This window comes from Acomys minous, assembly GCF_964271855.1.
Source record: "Acomys minous genome assembly, chromosome: 6".
In the NCBI taxonomy this organism is placed as follows: Eukaryota; Metazoa; Chordata; class Mammalia; order Rodentia; family Muridae; genus Acomys; species Acomys minous.
The window spans coordinates 111,074,473-111,089,447 of NC_140487.1; the positions used below are offsets into that span (position 1 = coordinate 111,074,473).

Genomic DNA, 14,975 nt, shown 5'->3' on the forward strand with positions numbered 1-14,975 from the left:
AGCTGCGCCGGCGCACAGGCAGGGGGCGGGGCTCACAGCTGGGTAAGCGGGAGTCGCGGGGTGGGGGGGCGGGGCTCCAGGGGGCGGGGCTGGTTCCGCGTGCGCGCGCACTCCCCTGCTCCTCTTGGCTCTGGGGCCCTCCCTGGCTGTGAGGGGCTTGAGCCGGAACCCTAAGGCAGAGGCTTTGTGTGACCTCCCATATTGGAATTTGGACGACCCGTTCCTATCCGCCGCGACCCAGAAACCTCTGCTCTGCCTTCCCGCTGACCTCACGTGACAGTGACAGGAACATCTAGCGGGGATTCTAGGAACCTTCTCAGGGCTGGTTCCTGGGAGCTTCACCCTGGGTAACCTCCCGGAAACCCGCCTGCTGGATATACCCGACCGCGCCCTGCAGCCCCGGTCGCTCAGCAGAGGCGACGACGACGTGGCCTGAGCTGTGGGTGTCACCAGGTGTGTGACTGCACCCGCCCCACCCCTCCCTCCAATACACCCCTGCACAGGTGTACAATATTAATGATATTTGCCTTTCCACGCACAGCCAGTGTTGTCCCCTCATAGGGACAATGGGACATTAATTATGTCGAGGCCAAGGTCTACCCGAGTGGTAGCACCGAGGCTGGTTGACACCGCTGCGCTATTTTAATTACTGTTGCTGAGACCAGCCTGGCAGGCAATAGTGGTGCCTTCTTCCTTCAGTTCACACACTGGGTGGCCGGTCCAGCGCTGGAGAACTTGTCTCAGTTCCCGCTAGAAGGAATCTGCTCTGCTAGCCAGCGATAAGGTTCAGTGCTGACAGTGCATGCTCCCAACCGGGACCCACGTGGTGGAAAGGAGAGAGCCAACTCCTGCAAGTGTTCTCTGACCGCCACACGACTGCCCTTCCAAGTAAAAATAAATAAATAAGGAAGTAAAAGTTAAATTAACTCTTTTTACCTCACTCAAGACCCTTCCTAGGATAAGTGAAACGAAGGGGGGCGTTGTCATTCAGCGAGGGTCATAGGCACAAAATGCAGAAAAATTCGTAGCATCCTCATCAGTGTTAGATTTAAGGAGGATCGGTGGCTTCCTACAGTGTCCCCACCAGGGTCGTAGAGTTGTATCCCTCTTGCTTTAAGTAATTTCTGCAGCTTCCCACCCGGTGACTCCTGACCAGTCTTAACTTAATAGGTTACGCTCTTCACTTTTTTCATCAAAGAATGGAGAGCACCTTCCATAGTCAGAGTCACACTAGGAACCGTGGCCATTTTTCCCTTCTCTGAAGTCCTCTTAACAGCAGTTTCTGAGATAGCTCAGTTGGTAAAATATCGGGGGTCAACAAGAGACAATGTCTCAAAATAAGTAAATGGCGGAATAGTTGAGAAAGACACACAAGACCAATTTCTGGCCTCCATACTCGTGTGTGTGTGTGTGTGTGTGTGTGTGTGTGTGTGTGTGTGCTGCAAACACAGACATGTATATGTCACTCATACACACAAATGGAGTTTTAGGCCAACGTGCCTGGGAACTGCTGCATTCCCTACCCCTGCTTGTATAGGAGCCTAGGAAGAGCCATTCTAAGTTAAAAGCCTGGGTGAACCTCGCATACCTGTTTCCCTCCATCATCAAGACCCTGTGCTGGGGGTTGAGCTTTTAAGGGACAGTTCAAGGCTTTTACCAAGAGAGGAGGCAGGGATTATGATATAGTACATGTGCTGGCAAGCAGGAAGAGGAAGGAAGGTACAAGTCTACCTGCAGAGTCAGCAAGGGTTTTGACGTTCAGGAAGTATCTGGGGAGGGCTTTTGTAGGTAGCACAGATGAGAAGAGCATTGCACAAAAACAGCGAACGTAGAGGCATGCTGATATGTATAGGCAGCTAGCGTTGGTCTTTCCAGTAAAAATTTAAAAGTATTACTGGCCACTCTCTCTTCTCCCCCCCCTTCTTCCTCCCCCTCAAACCTCTCCCCTCGCTTCTAAGTAATTTAACACAAGAGCATGTTGGTTGGCATAACAGAAAAGGCCAGGGGCTCAAGCTATGCCATCTGTTCTTAGCCTTTTCTCTCCACCTCTTAACTGTTTCCTTCCTCTACACTGCCAGCAAAGTCTCACCCTGTATCTCACTGGTCTAGGTCTCATTGCATCACTAAATCATTTTCTTGAAAGGGGGTGTGGGATATCCCAACAGTCTAGACCAGGTCACGTGTTCAATCTCAGGAATGAGAAAGGGAGAAAGAGGTGGCTTCTGGTGTGAGGTACTTCCTGCTGATTCCTCCATCCTGGCAATTCTTGATTTGCTCTGAGAAGGCCGACCTGTCTGCACCGTTTCCATGGGCCCCTTGGGCTCTTGCTTTCAGTTGGATTCATCTAGCAGCATGGGAGGTATAAAATGGAAGTTTTGGTTTTGTTAAAAAACTCAGTTGTGTCATGTAAACATGTTTATGTTTTAATCCCAAGTGAGGGATTTCAGTTTGGGCTTTAGTTTGTCCACAGCTGATAATTGCCTCATGTGGGGCTTGGTCTTTGGCAGTTGGTAAAGGCCTGCCTGGTGCTGTATGGAGAGGGTTGGGGTCTTTGCCAGCTACAGTTAGTTTAATTCTGAGGACTCTGGGAGGGTATAAATATGAGAGCTCCGAGAGAGAGAGAGAGAGAGAGAGAGAGAGAGAGAGAGAGAGAGAGAGAGAGAGAGAGAGAAGGTGGTGGTGGCTTGAAGAAGACAGATAGATAGAGAGAAGGCTTTGAGGAATGCTTGAAGGACATAAACATTACTCCCAGAGAGACAGACTGACGGACAGAGACACAGAGAGAGAGAGAGACAGAGAGGGAGAGGGGAAGCTTCAATCTACTCTAAACAGCCAGAAGAAGTAAAATGGTCTACACTCCCAGTCTCTACTAACCTTCTTTCTCTCATACCTAGTGTTGGGGTGTCAGACGGGACTGGAGTGGAGAAGGGAGGTAGAGGCAGTAAATACCCCAAATAAAATAAAGTTTTAAAACTAGCATCACCAGGGAGGTCATGACATGAGAAAGATGAGGCAAGGGTACCATTTTCCTGTCCCTTCACTCCATGCGTTCAAAAGCTGTGGTTAAGTTGCCTGCTGCACACTAATGCATGGTTACCTGTTTCCTTTCTCATTACTGGGACAAAACAGCCAACAAAAGCAACTTAAGGAAAAAGGAGTTTGCTTGGGGACACAGAGTCCAGTCCATGACAGCAGGAAGGCATGGCAGAGTTCATGGTGGCCTGAAGCAAGCAGCTAGCACTCCTCACATATGGAAAGACCCTGGTGGGCTGACTTCCTCCTTTTTGTTCAGTCTGGGTCCCAAGGCCACGGGATGGTACAGCTCAAATCCAACGCGAGACTTCCCTCTTTGTTAAACTTTGGATATGTCCTCACAGATCTGCCAGGAGGTGTGTACCGCCTGGCTAACATCTATTATATTTTAAAATAGCCTTGGTTAACCTGGAGCAGGGCGGATATTAACCCCCTAAACTTCCTCCCTTATGGGCAGGTATCCCATACCCTGTCCCAATCCCGTGCCATCTGCTTCCAACAATTTCTATTGCTCTACCTCCCATCCATAATCCCAAATACTTTCTAATTATCATCATCATCTGGGCCAAATCTCCGTCCACGCTGGCCATGGCACCGGCCTCCTTTCTTTCTCTCCTCTCCTCTCTTCCAGTCTCTTTCCCAAAAGCCCTAGAGCCTTAGCCACACTTATCCCATTTGCCCTGCTCAGGTGCGGTGGCTTTTTATTGGTCAAACAGGATCAAGGTTTAAGGCAAGGTTACAAACATTTTGGGGTACGTGAGTCTGCTCATTTGCGCAGACCAGACCAACCACCAAACAATAGGAGGCACGGAAATTATAAGCAGAAAGGAATGGAACATGGAGGTGTGTACAAAACTCATCTCTGGGACCTCTGGAGGTGAGTGGAGGGAGGTGTGGTGTCAACTGAATTCATGGACTCAGCGGAGATAACCCCGAGAGAGTAGGCAGAATAAAGTGCAAAGGGCAAAAGGCAGGCATCAGACCTGTGCACCTGCCTTCTCATCAAAGGAAGAGCTGCTGCCCGTGTTGTGAATGAGACTGAGATCAAGAGATTGAGAAAACACGAATGGAAACTTCCACACCCTTCCTCTTCCCCATTGTGTCTGGCAAGGTGATGGGCGTTGTGCATTATGAATGCGTGTCATGAATGAGCTTGGCACAGGCTCCCCTTCCCAGGGCCACCTTTCCTCCACCTCATCTCCATGGTTTGAGTTACAGGCAGAGAGAAAATGATCACACGGTCCACTGAAACCGGGGCTAAGGTTAATAAGCGTTGCCTGTCCCACAAAACTCAAGGAGAACCAGTTAGCTGATGCCTTGGGTCTTCAGTGGCCCTGCTCCTGCGGGAAAGTTTCCAGACACGCGATCCGTTTCCGATTCTCGCATCTGATGTGCATGGCTTAAGCAGTCAGGATGCTGAAAGCATCTTTGATGCGCCTGCTGGGGGAACATAAAGGCTTGTGGCTCTGTCCAGAGATGGTTTGCCATCTATGAATACTAAATAGACACCTAACCTGTGACCCAGAAATCCCACTCCTGGGTATATAATGGATAAAAATGTCCAGCCTCGCCCCCCCCCCAGCTCCCCCCGCCCCCGTGCAAAAAAAAAAAAAAAGAAAGAAAAGAGGGTACGGAGTACTTATCGCCCACGTATGAGGGCTGGTGTTCAGATCTGTAGCGTGTGTGTAAATTGTGAGGGGATGTGGCACTGACCTGTACTTCAGCACTCTGAAGACTGAGACAGAAGATCCATGGCGCAGGCTGGCTAGCGAGATCAGCTGTCTCAGGTGAACTCTGGGTTCCTTCGGGAGACCCTTGCCTTAATGAATAAAGGGGAAAGCAACAGAAAACTTTGACGTCCCTGAGCCTTTCCAGACACACGTGCATGCGCACCCATGGGTATACATGCAAACCTCCCCTGCGCCCCCACACCCCCTCCCCGCCACACACACTTTTTAAAAAGAGACCTATCTAAGAGTTCTCTAGACATGTTTACTCATTTATACTATCTCCAAGCTGGAAAGACCTCATATGCCCATCAGCTGATGATTAACAAGGGTATATTAAACGTCTTCGCTGGCCTCTTTTAGTTCTTTTAATCAACTAACCAAGCCAAGGCTTTTCTTTCTTTTTACTCTGCCCCGCCCCCTTTCTTTTCTTTCTTTCTTTCTCCCCCCCCCCCAAACAGGGTTTATCTGTGTAATCTTGGCTGTCCTGGACTCGCGCTGTAGACCAGGCTTGTCTCGAACTTACAGAGAGATCGATCCTCCTGCCTCTACCTCCAGAGTGCGCCACCAAACCCAACTTTTTTTTTTTTTTTTGAGACAAGGTTTCTCTGTGTAGCCTTGACTGTCCTGGACTCACTTTGTAGACCAGGCTGGCCTCGAACTCACAGCGATCCGCCTGCCTCTGCCTCCCGAGTGCTGGGATTAAAGGCGTGCTCCACCACGCCTGGCTTTTTTTTGGTTTTTCAAGACAGGGTTTCTCTGTGTAGCCCTGGCTGTCCTAGACTTCCTCTGTAGATCAAGCTGGCCTCTAACGCACATCAATCCACCTGTCTCCCGAGTGCTGGGATTAAAGGCGTGCGCCACTACGCCCAGCTCCTTTTTTTCTTGAGAGTCTCTAGCCCAGGCTGGCTATGAACCCTCTATGTAGCCAACGGTGGCCTTGAACTTTGGATCCTCCAGCTTCTACCTTTTCCAGTGCTGGGGCTACACTTGTGTACTACCACACCTGATCTATGATGCCCTGGGGATGGAGCTCAGGGCTTTGTTTATGCTAAGCAAACACTAGCAACTGAGCCACATCCCCAGCCCCCAAGTTTAAAAAAAAAAAAAAAATTAAAGCCGGGCATGGTGGCTCAAGCCTTTAATCCCAGCATTCGGGAGGCCTGGTCTACAGAGCAAGTCTAGGATAGCCAGGGTTACACAGAAAAACACTGTCTCGACGGAAAAAAAAAAAAAAAAAAAACCAAAAAAAAGATATTAGAAAAGGAATGTGTCTTAACTGTAAGGTCGGCTCTTTGCCGTTTGCTGTTCCTTTTTCTCTGGCCTGCAGTGTAAACACAGTGGCTGGAGCTGCAGCAGCCATTGCGGACTAGACAGTAACTCTGAAGATGACAGCTGCTTGTGGGATGTGGGCTTCAGAAGATAAGGGGTCTAGAACCCGTTTTACAGGCGCAGGACTAGTCTGTTTGATGATGTGGCCCCAGCTGCTGTAACAGTATCTGGTGCTGGTAGAGGATACGGGCTCAACCACCATGGAAGAGAAAAGGGGAGGCAGGAAACATCTGCTGCTGATCGTGAGAGAGATGCCCTCCTAAGCGATCACGCTGAAAAAGGAAGCAGAGAGGCTGGGATCAATACTGCCCACCCAGGCCCATACCCTTCACCCCACAACCTCCTGCCTGTGCTACCTCAATTAAGTTCACGATCCACTGTACACTCTAGATGAAGCTCCTGAAATGAACCTGTCTCCCTGGTAACGTCTCCCACATCTACTTCTCCTGGGGAGAAATCAGTTATTTCCCCACCATGAGCCACAACGTGATCCAGAGTTATTTTGCTTTGTTTTGGTTTGGTTTTGGCTTTTCAAGACAGGGTCTCTCTGTGTAGCCCTGACTGTCCTGGACTCGTTTTGTAGACTAGGCTGGCCTCGAACTCACAGCGATTCTCCTGCCTCTGCCTCCTGAGTGCTCAGATTAAAGGTGTGGGCCACCACGCCCGGCTCAGAGTTTTTTTTTTTTTAATGCATTTATTTATTTAATATTGATTTTGGTGTGTGTGTGTGTGTGTGTGTGTGTGTGTGTGTGCGCGCGCGCGCGCGCGTGTGCACATCTCACAGTATGCAGCTATGTCAAGACCAGAGGTTTACTTTCAGGAGTTGATTCTTTCCACACTGTGGGACCTGGGAATTCAACTCAGGTTCTCAGGATTTGCAGCAAACAACTTTATCCACTTAAATCACCTGCCCTGCGGTCCAGTTTTTTTTTTTGGGGGGGGGGGTTGTTTTGTTTTGTTTTGACAGGGTTTCTCTGTGTAGCCCTGGCTGTTGTGGAACTCACTATATAGACTAGGCTGGCCTCGAACTCACAGGTCCATCTGTCTCCGCTGTTGCCAGCCCCCACCACCCAGCAATCCAGTAGTTTCTTAAAGGCGCCACTCTCCAGGTTGGTTGGGAGATGAGTCTTGTAGACTGGGGATATTGTAAATGTTATTATAAAAATTGGACTTGGCCTTTATATAGATAATTTGCAAGTGAACCGTAATAGGAGAACTAAAATCAGTTACAACCCAGGGATAGCCATTTTTCAATATTTTGGTGTATTTCCTTCTTATAATTAGATCTACTGTTAGGATCATTCAATTTAGGCCTCCCATCTATTTGCTTAATGCCAGTAAGCATTTCCTTGTGTTTCAAAAATCGTTTTAAGATGTTTTTAAAATGATGATCTAAAACTTCATCCTGTGCATTATGTAGCTAATTGGTAGATGCAAGGGTTCTTGCAAACTTTCTCTTGCACAATTCACCATTCAATGAATGCCCTCTACATAAACACATTGTCCTATCCCTGTTGGTTTGAGCTCCAGAAGAGGGCAGCAGGCCAAAGGGCATGAACATGCACACTTCTTAGGAAATGGCAGATCCACTGTAGGAGGCTTCCAGGGCCTACCCCTCCCACATCCTCCATGGGTACCTCACCACATCCCTCTTAGCCCTAAGCGAGGTATAGAAGAGGCTTTCCGGTTCCTGCTCTCCAGAGAGAAAGAAAACAACGGCAGCAACATGGTGTGGTGGTCTGAATAGGTTTAGCTTCCATAGACTCCTGCCTTTGAATGCTGTCCCATAGGGACGGGCACTACTAGGATGTGTGGCCTCGTAGTAGTAGGTGTGGCCTTGTTAGAGGAAGTGTGTCACTGTGGAGGCGGGGCTTTGAGGCAGGGCTTTGAGGTCATATATATGCTCAAGCTCCGCCCAGTGTGGAGGTTCAGTCTTCTCCTGGCTGCCTTTGGATCAGCATGTAGGTAGACCTCTTGGCTCCTCTAGCACCCTGTCTGCCTGCAATGCTACCATGCTTCCTACCATGATGTGTTGGGGTACATTGTGTGAAATCTGTTTCTGTATATTGAAAAGTAGATTGCTGCATGGGCAGAGAGCTGAGTACTGGCTGGACTTTGGCATTATTGTTATTGGTGGTTTCTTTTTTTTTTTTTTTTCCACTTTTATTATTTAATTTTCATTAGTTTAAATCCGAGATGGGTACAGCATCACACGGATTCTGTGTCCAATGGCCTTCGCAGGAAGGTTGCTTCGGAATTTGGCACGAACCATGCCACTGTTCCCATGGGCCCGAGTTACTTTTCCCCAGATCACTCTGGTTTGGTTTGGTTTGCCTCCAGGAGTCACTGTGTTGTTTTTTGCTTTATATACATAAGTACAGTTCTTGCCTAAGCAGAATTCAGTTTCATCCCGGGCATAAACGCCTTCAATTTTAAGAAGAGCTGTGTGCTCTCTTTGGTTCCGGAGACCTCATTTGTAGCCAGCAAAAGTGGCTTTGCACCACAGCCTTCCAGACATAGTCGCGTTTTAGAAGTCCTGTTCCCAGCAGGCCTCCACAGGCGCCAAGATGGCGGAAAGAGCTATTGGTGGTTTCTTGAGACAGGGTTTCTCTGTCCAACAGCTCTGGCTGTCCTGGAACTCGCTCTGTAGTCTAGGCTGGCCTCGAACTCATGAAGATCCGCTTGCCTCTGCCTCCCAAGTGCTGAGAGTAAAGGTGTCCACCACCACCCCCCGGCTGGAAGGCTCTGACGGCCAATATCTAGGCAGGGACTTCTGGGCTGAGAGAGGATCTCTGTGAGGAGAATCAGACACTGGAAGATGAGCCAGCCTGGCACAGGAAAGGACAGATGTACCTGGGCTGTGAGAGAGAGAGAGGTAGGGAACAAGCCACTTGGTGGGATGCAGGACAGGAATGTTCGGGTTAATTTGTATCAGCTAACTGAGAGTCTTCCCAGCCATAGTGCTGAAGCTTTTAGAAACAGTAATAAGTCTCTGTGTCATTATGTAACTGCTAGTGAGCCCAGAAAGTTCCACTGTAATGATGATAGTGGACTACACCTCTGAAACTGTTAAGCCAGGGTCAAGGAAATGTTCGCCTTTGTAAGAGTTGCCTTGGTAATGGAGTCTCTGCACAGCAATAAAACCCTAACTAGGGATGGAGAGATGGCCAGAGGTTAAGAGCACTGGCTGCTCTCCCAGAGGTCCTGAGTTCAATTCCCAGCAACCACATGGTGCCTCACAACCATCTATATTGGGATCTGATGCCCTCTTCAGGCCTGTAGGTGTACATGCAGATAGAGTGCTCATATACATAAGATAAATAAATCTTAAAAAAAAAAATTAAAACCCTAACTAAGACACATGGCGTCTGGATCATGGGGTTGGGTGATCCCTCTCTATCTGTTCCTCAGGGGAAACTGCCCAAGTTCATTGGTGATTCTCCTACTGACCTATTGCATGGCTTGATTGACTACAATTCACTACATTTGTTGCAAGGTTTCTCTCTGCAGTTTCTCTGTTGAAATCTTTGGGGTTTTGTTGTTGTTGTTGTTTCAAGACAGGGTTTCTCTGTTAGCCTCGGACATCCTAGAACTTGCTCTGTAGATGAGAGTGGCCTCAAACTCAGCGATTTGCTTGCCTCTGTCTCCCAAGAGCTGGGATTAAAGGTGTGTACTACCACTGCCAGGTTGTTGAAATCTTTTTTAAGTGTTTATTTTGTATTTTGGGGTAGATTGCTGTATTTACTTTGTGATTCTTTCACTTACTAAATTTTATAGTGATCACAGATGCATGTGTATTAATGTTTGTCACTGTTCTATTAGGAGAGACACCATGGCCATGGCAACTCTTACAAAGTAAAACATTTAACTGGGGCTGGATTAATGTTTCAGAGGTTTAGCCCACCATTATCATGATGGGAAGTCAGAAGAGGGCATCAAATCCCTTAGAACTGGAATTACAGATAGTTCCTGCCATGTGGGTACTTGTAACCCCTCTTGGGTCCTCTGCAAGAGCAGCCAGTGGTTTTGTTTGTTTGTTTGGTTGGTTGGTTGGTTGGGTTTTCAAGACAGGGTTTCTCTATGTATCCTTGGCTGTCCTGGACTCGCTTTGTAGACCAGGCTGGCCTTGAACTCACAGCGATCCGCCTGCCTCTGCCTCCCGAGTGCTGGGATTAAAGGCCTGTGCCACCACGCCTGGCCTTCTTTTCTTTTTTTAAAAGATGTATTTATTAATTGTGTATACAGTATTATGCCTTCATGTACTGCATGCCAGAAGAGGGCACCAGATCTCATTATAGATGGTTATGAGCCACCATGTGGTTGCTGGGAATTGAACTCAGGACCTCTGGAAGAGCAGACAGTGCTCTTAACCACTGAGCCATCTCTCCAGCCCTAGAAGCTCTTTATAAAGTGACACCTTCTCTAAAGACAGGTTCTATTGATTGACTGGAAAACACAAGCTATGATAAGGCTCTCAAGGACGGTCTGATGTAGTCTCTGCCACACAGATAACACAAGGGTCACAAGGCTAGAAACCATGTGTGCTCCTAGCCTCCTGGGAGGAACAACCCTGTGTGCTAACATCCCAGGTGCCTCCCCCCGCCCCCCGTGTTTATCTGTGAGCACAGGGACCTCTGTGCCTGCTACACAGTCACCTGAGAAGATGCCTCAGTCGAGGAATAGCTGACATCAATAGGTTGGCATGTGGGTGTGTCTGTGGGAACTGCCTTGATTCCTTTGGTGTAGGAGGGCCCACGATGGGCGGTACTATTCCTAGGTTAGTGGTCTTGGGCTGTATAAGAAGCTGGTTAAGCAAGAGGTTGGGAGTGAGCCAGCAAGCTGTGTCCTCCGTAGTTTCTGCTGTACTTTTTTGACTGTGAGTTCCTGGTTGGAGGAAGTGGTGTAGAGCAGCAAGCAATCCTGCCTTAGTTTCCCTCACTGTGACCTGGAAGTGTCAGAGGGTTTTATCACGGGAACAGAATGAAACTAGGGTAAGCTTTATCCCCAGCCCAGCTGTCATCTACCTTCCGCCTCCATGAATACCAACACTCCAGGGAACCCCACATACACGGAACCCCGTACGTGTCCTGCCGTGTCCTGTGTAGTCATTAAGTATAGTATCTTCCGGGCTCTTGACTGTGTTGAAGCACACAACAGAATCTCCTCTTCCGCATGTTGAGCGATAGTCCACTGTTGCCTGTACCGCGTCTCGTTCGTCCCTCATCATCGAAGGGCCCGCGGGTGGTTTACTGGGACTGCGACTCCATCCCCGCAAAGTGCCCTTGTTGCTCAGCTATATTCCCAACTCACAGCTCTCGATTTCTGCTGCTGCAAACGCCTGTTCAAGATCCTGCTCTCGGGGCTAGAAGAGACGGCTCAGGGCTTAAGAGCACTGGCTGCCTTCCCAGAGGATCCGGGTTCAATTCCCAGCACCACAAGGCAGGTCCCAACCATCTGTAACTCTAGATCCAGGCTCTAGATCTGTGTACATGTGGTGCACACATCCATACATGTAGGCAAAACACTCATACACATGATTGAAAAATAAACAAATATTTTAAAAAATGATCCTGCCTTCAATTTTTCCTGTATAAACCTAGAAATGTAATTCTAGGATCGTAGGGGTCAATTCCATTTTTGAGAGAGAGAGAGAGAGAGAGAGAGAGAGAGAGAGAGAGAGAGAGAGAGAGAGAGAGAGAGAGAGAGACTGACTCTGTACCTGTAGGCTGGCCTTGGCCTTGAGGTCTGTGTAGCCCAGGTTAGTCTCAAACTCAATATTTTGTCACAGATAGGAGAAATATACCTAATATACCAGCGAGCCTTTCCTTGAGCTACAGGAGTTTGTCCTAGCAACCCCTGAAGCATGCTGGAAAGCCTCAGTAATTTAGATAGTATTTTATTCTGTACGACAGGACACAAAGTCAGAGTCTCCAAGGGCAGAGCGTTGGCACTTATTCCGGGTGTTAGCATAACCTGGTGGCCACCTGCACGGACTACATTTGGAGCTACACCTTGCACTGTCCATCAAGATAAACTGAGTGACTCTCACAGATCTCTTAAAGGACGAGTCAAAAATTCAGAAACCATGAGAGATTAACTATGTCCATAAACTATGTAATAAACAGCTATTTAGAGATCACTCAATTATATACATGAAACAAGGAAAAAAAAAAACCAGCCTCCCTTCATTGTTTTGAGCCAGGGTCTCACTGTAACCTAAGCTGGCCTGGAACTCATTATGTGGTCCAGCGTGGTCTCAAACATCCCTCCTCCTGCCTCAGCCTCCTTAACGCTGGGATACAGGTTTGAGTTACCATGTTTGGCAACAAGACAAACAACAACAACAACAACAACAACACAAAAACAAAAACAAAAAACCCTGAACAACAACAAAACACGAACAAAGCAGAAAAATACCTGAGTGTGTTAGTCAGGGTTCTCTAGGATTTCTAGAGGGAAAGAACTGAGAATCAATCCTCTCCCTTCTCGTGTGTGTGTGTGTGTGTGTGTGTGTGTGTGTGTGTGTGTGTGAGAGAGAGAGAGAGAGAGAGAGAGAATGGCTTACAGGCTGTGGCCCAGCTAGTCCAACAATGGCAACCAAAGTCCAAGAATCCGACAGTTGTTCAATCTAGGAGGCTGATGGTCCTCATTAGACACCAGAATGCTGAAGAGGCAGAGTAATGTCAGGGAAGGAATGGGCTTGCCACTGAGAGCAAGCAGCCAAAGAAAGCAGACTTCTTTCTTCCACGGCCTCTATATAGGTTGCCAGGAGAAAGTGAGGCCCGGATTTAAGGTGGCTCTCCCCTCAGAAAAATCCTAATTTAAAAGCGGGTATTTTTCACTTCAAATGATTTAATTAAAAAAAAAACCTCTCACAGGTGTACCCAGCCACTTGGGTTTTAGTTATGTTCAGACGTAGTCAAGTTGCCGGGTGTGGTGGCGCACACTTTAATCCCGGCGCTCGGGAGGCAGAGGCTGGAGGTGAGTTCGAGGACAGCCTGGTCTACAATGTGAGTCCTGGACAGCCAGGGCTACACAGAGAAACCCTGAATTGAAAAAACAAAGAAACAAATAAAAAAGACCAACCAGATGTAGTCAAGTTGACAACCAAGAATAGCTGGGCAAGTCAAAGTAAGTAAACTAGGAGGAATATTTGTGGTTCAAGCCACAGGGCAAGGCTAATCACTTCCAGAGCACTCTTTCTTTCTTTTTGTTTTTTTTTTTGCTTTTTTTGGTGTTTTTTTTTGGTTGTTGTTATTTTGTTTTTTGAGACAGGGTTTCTCTGTGTAGCCTTGGCTGTCCTGGACTCACTTTATAGACCAGGCTGGCCTCGAACTCACAGTGATCCTCCTGCCTCTGCCTCCCATGTGCTGGGATTAAAGGTGTGAGCCACCACGCCCGGCTATCTATCTATCTTTCTTTCTTTCTCTTTTCTAAGACAGGTCCTCTTGGAGAGCAGTAAGTGCTCTTAAACGCTGAGCTTTCTCTCCAGCCACCTGCCTTACAACTTGAACAGTTTGATAGAATATATTTAGTAACTTTTGGGCAGTGTAATGAGACATGACTCCCTCCGGGTGCCCCGGGCAGCAGTCGTGGCTGGTGCTGTGACGCTGTAACGCTGTAAGGTCAGCACATAGGATACCAGCCCAGCTGTAATTCTGGTAACCCTTGAGTTACGATCAAGCATACTTGAGGAGAGTTAAACAAAGATTTTTGTGAGTTTGTTTCTAACTAGAAAATGACCTGAGAGTGGAAGGTGTGAACATTTTCAGAGACCAGAACTGAGACTTCTTTCCCATCTTAGGTTCCCTGGAGAAGGCAGGGTGCTGTTCTCAGGGGCACGTGGCCTCCCATCATGCAAAGCAGTGGCCTTCACAGAACAGCCTGCCCTAGGAATGAACACCTCGTGGCATCACACTGAGAAAGATGGCTCTGTCTCTTGGCCTGTGCACACTTTATATTTATCAGTTGATGTTCTGTTTGGTGTGTTTTGAGATGTAATTAAGCCACAGCAGGACTCTGGGGCTGGTGTGCCAGACACAGAACTGATGACGATGGTGATGACGATGAACGGGACTCGGGAGTGTAATGGAAGTTTTGGTTCCTTTGTAAACTAAGTTATGTTATGTAAATATGTTTTTGCTTTGATCCCAGCTGTGGGATCTTAGTTTGGGCTTTAGTTTGTCCACAGCTTATAACTGTTTCCTGCAGGGCGTGGCCTTTGCCAGCTGGTAACAGCCTACCTTCTGTGGCATGGAGAGAGGCGTAGATAAATAGGAGGGACAGAGAGACAGAGCGTGGCGGGTGGGGGTGACCTGAGCCATGTAGCAGTTTGGGGAGACCAGAGATGGACGGTGTGGCAGCTTGGAGATAGATGAAGAGAAACGTTTCAATGCAGCAGTTCAGAGGAGACTGCGCGCTGTGTTTGCTGTTGACAGAGATTGGTACTGCCCCCAAAGAACCCATTGACTCTTAGCAGCTGGGAAAAGTACAGGGGTCTGTGCTCCCTCTCTCCCCACTAACATTTTTTTTCTCACACCCAGGATTAAGGTGTTGGTGGAAGGGAGGTCGAGCCTTCAGTACCCCCAAAGAAAATAGTTTAAAAACAAGTGTCAACACAGAAGTTATGGTGCATTGACAGAAATATCTCCCATAGGCCCATGATGTCTGATATTTAAACACTTGGTCCCCAGTTGGGTGCTGTTTGGAGGGGCTCTGAACCCTTAGGAGGTGGAGGCTTGCTAGAAGAAGGGCTTTATAGCTTTCCCCCACTTCCTGTTTGTTCTCTCTGCTTCCTGCCCCTGCTGCCATGCCTCCCACCACCATGGGCTCTCAACCTTCCCGAGTCATAAGCCAATATAAACTTTCTTGCAGACACTGTGG

At 48.1% G+C, this 14,975-nt stretch overlaps 1 long non-coding RNA gene and 1 pseudogene across 2 annotated transcripts; one reads left to right on the forward strand and one right to left on the reverse strand.

Moving 5' to 3' along the window:
• The first annotated feature begins 72 nt into the window (after positions 1-72).
• Positions 73-922, forward strand: LOC311601055. Its single transcript, XR_014780446.1, has 2 exons — positions 73-453; positions 542-922. It is a non-coding gene; the product is annotated as an uncharacterized lncRNA (long non-coding RNA).
• A 7,307-nt stretch (positions 923-8,229) lies between these two features.
• Positions 8,230-8,690, reverse strand: LOC311600787 (large ribosomal subunit protein eL33-like; annotated as a pseudogene). Its single transcript has one exon. The product of its transcript is annotated as a large ribosomal subunit protein eL33-like (transcript).
• Positions 8,691-14,975: the final 6,285 nt, after the last annotated feature.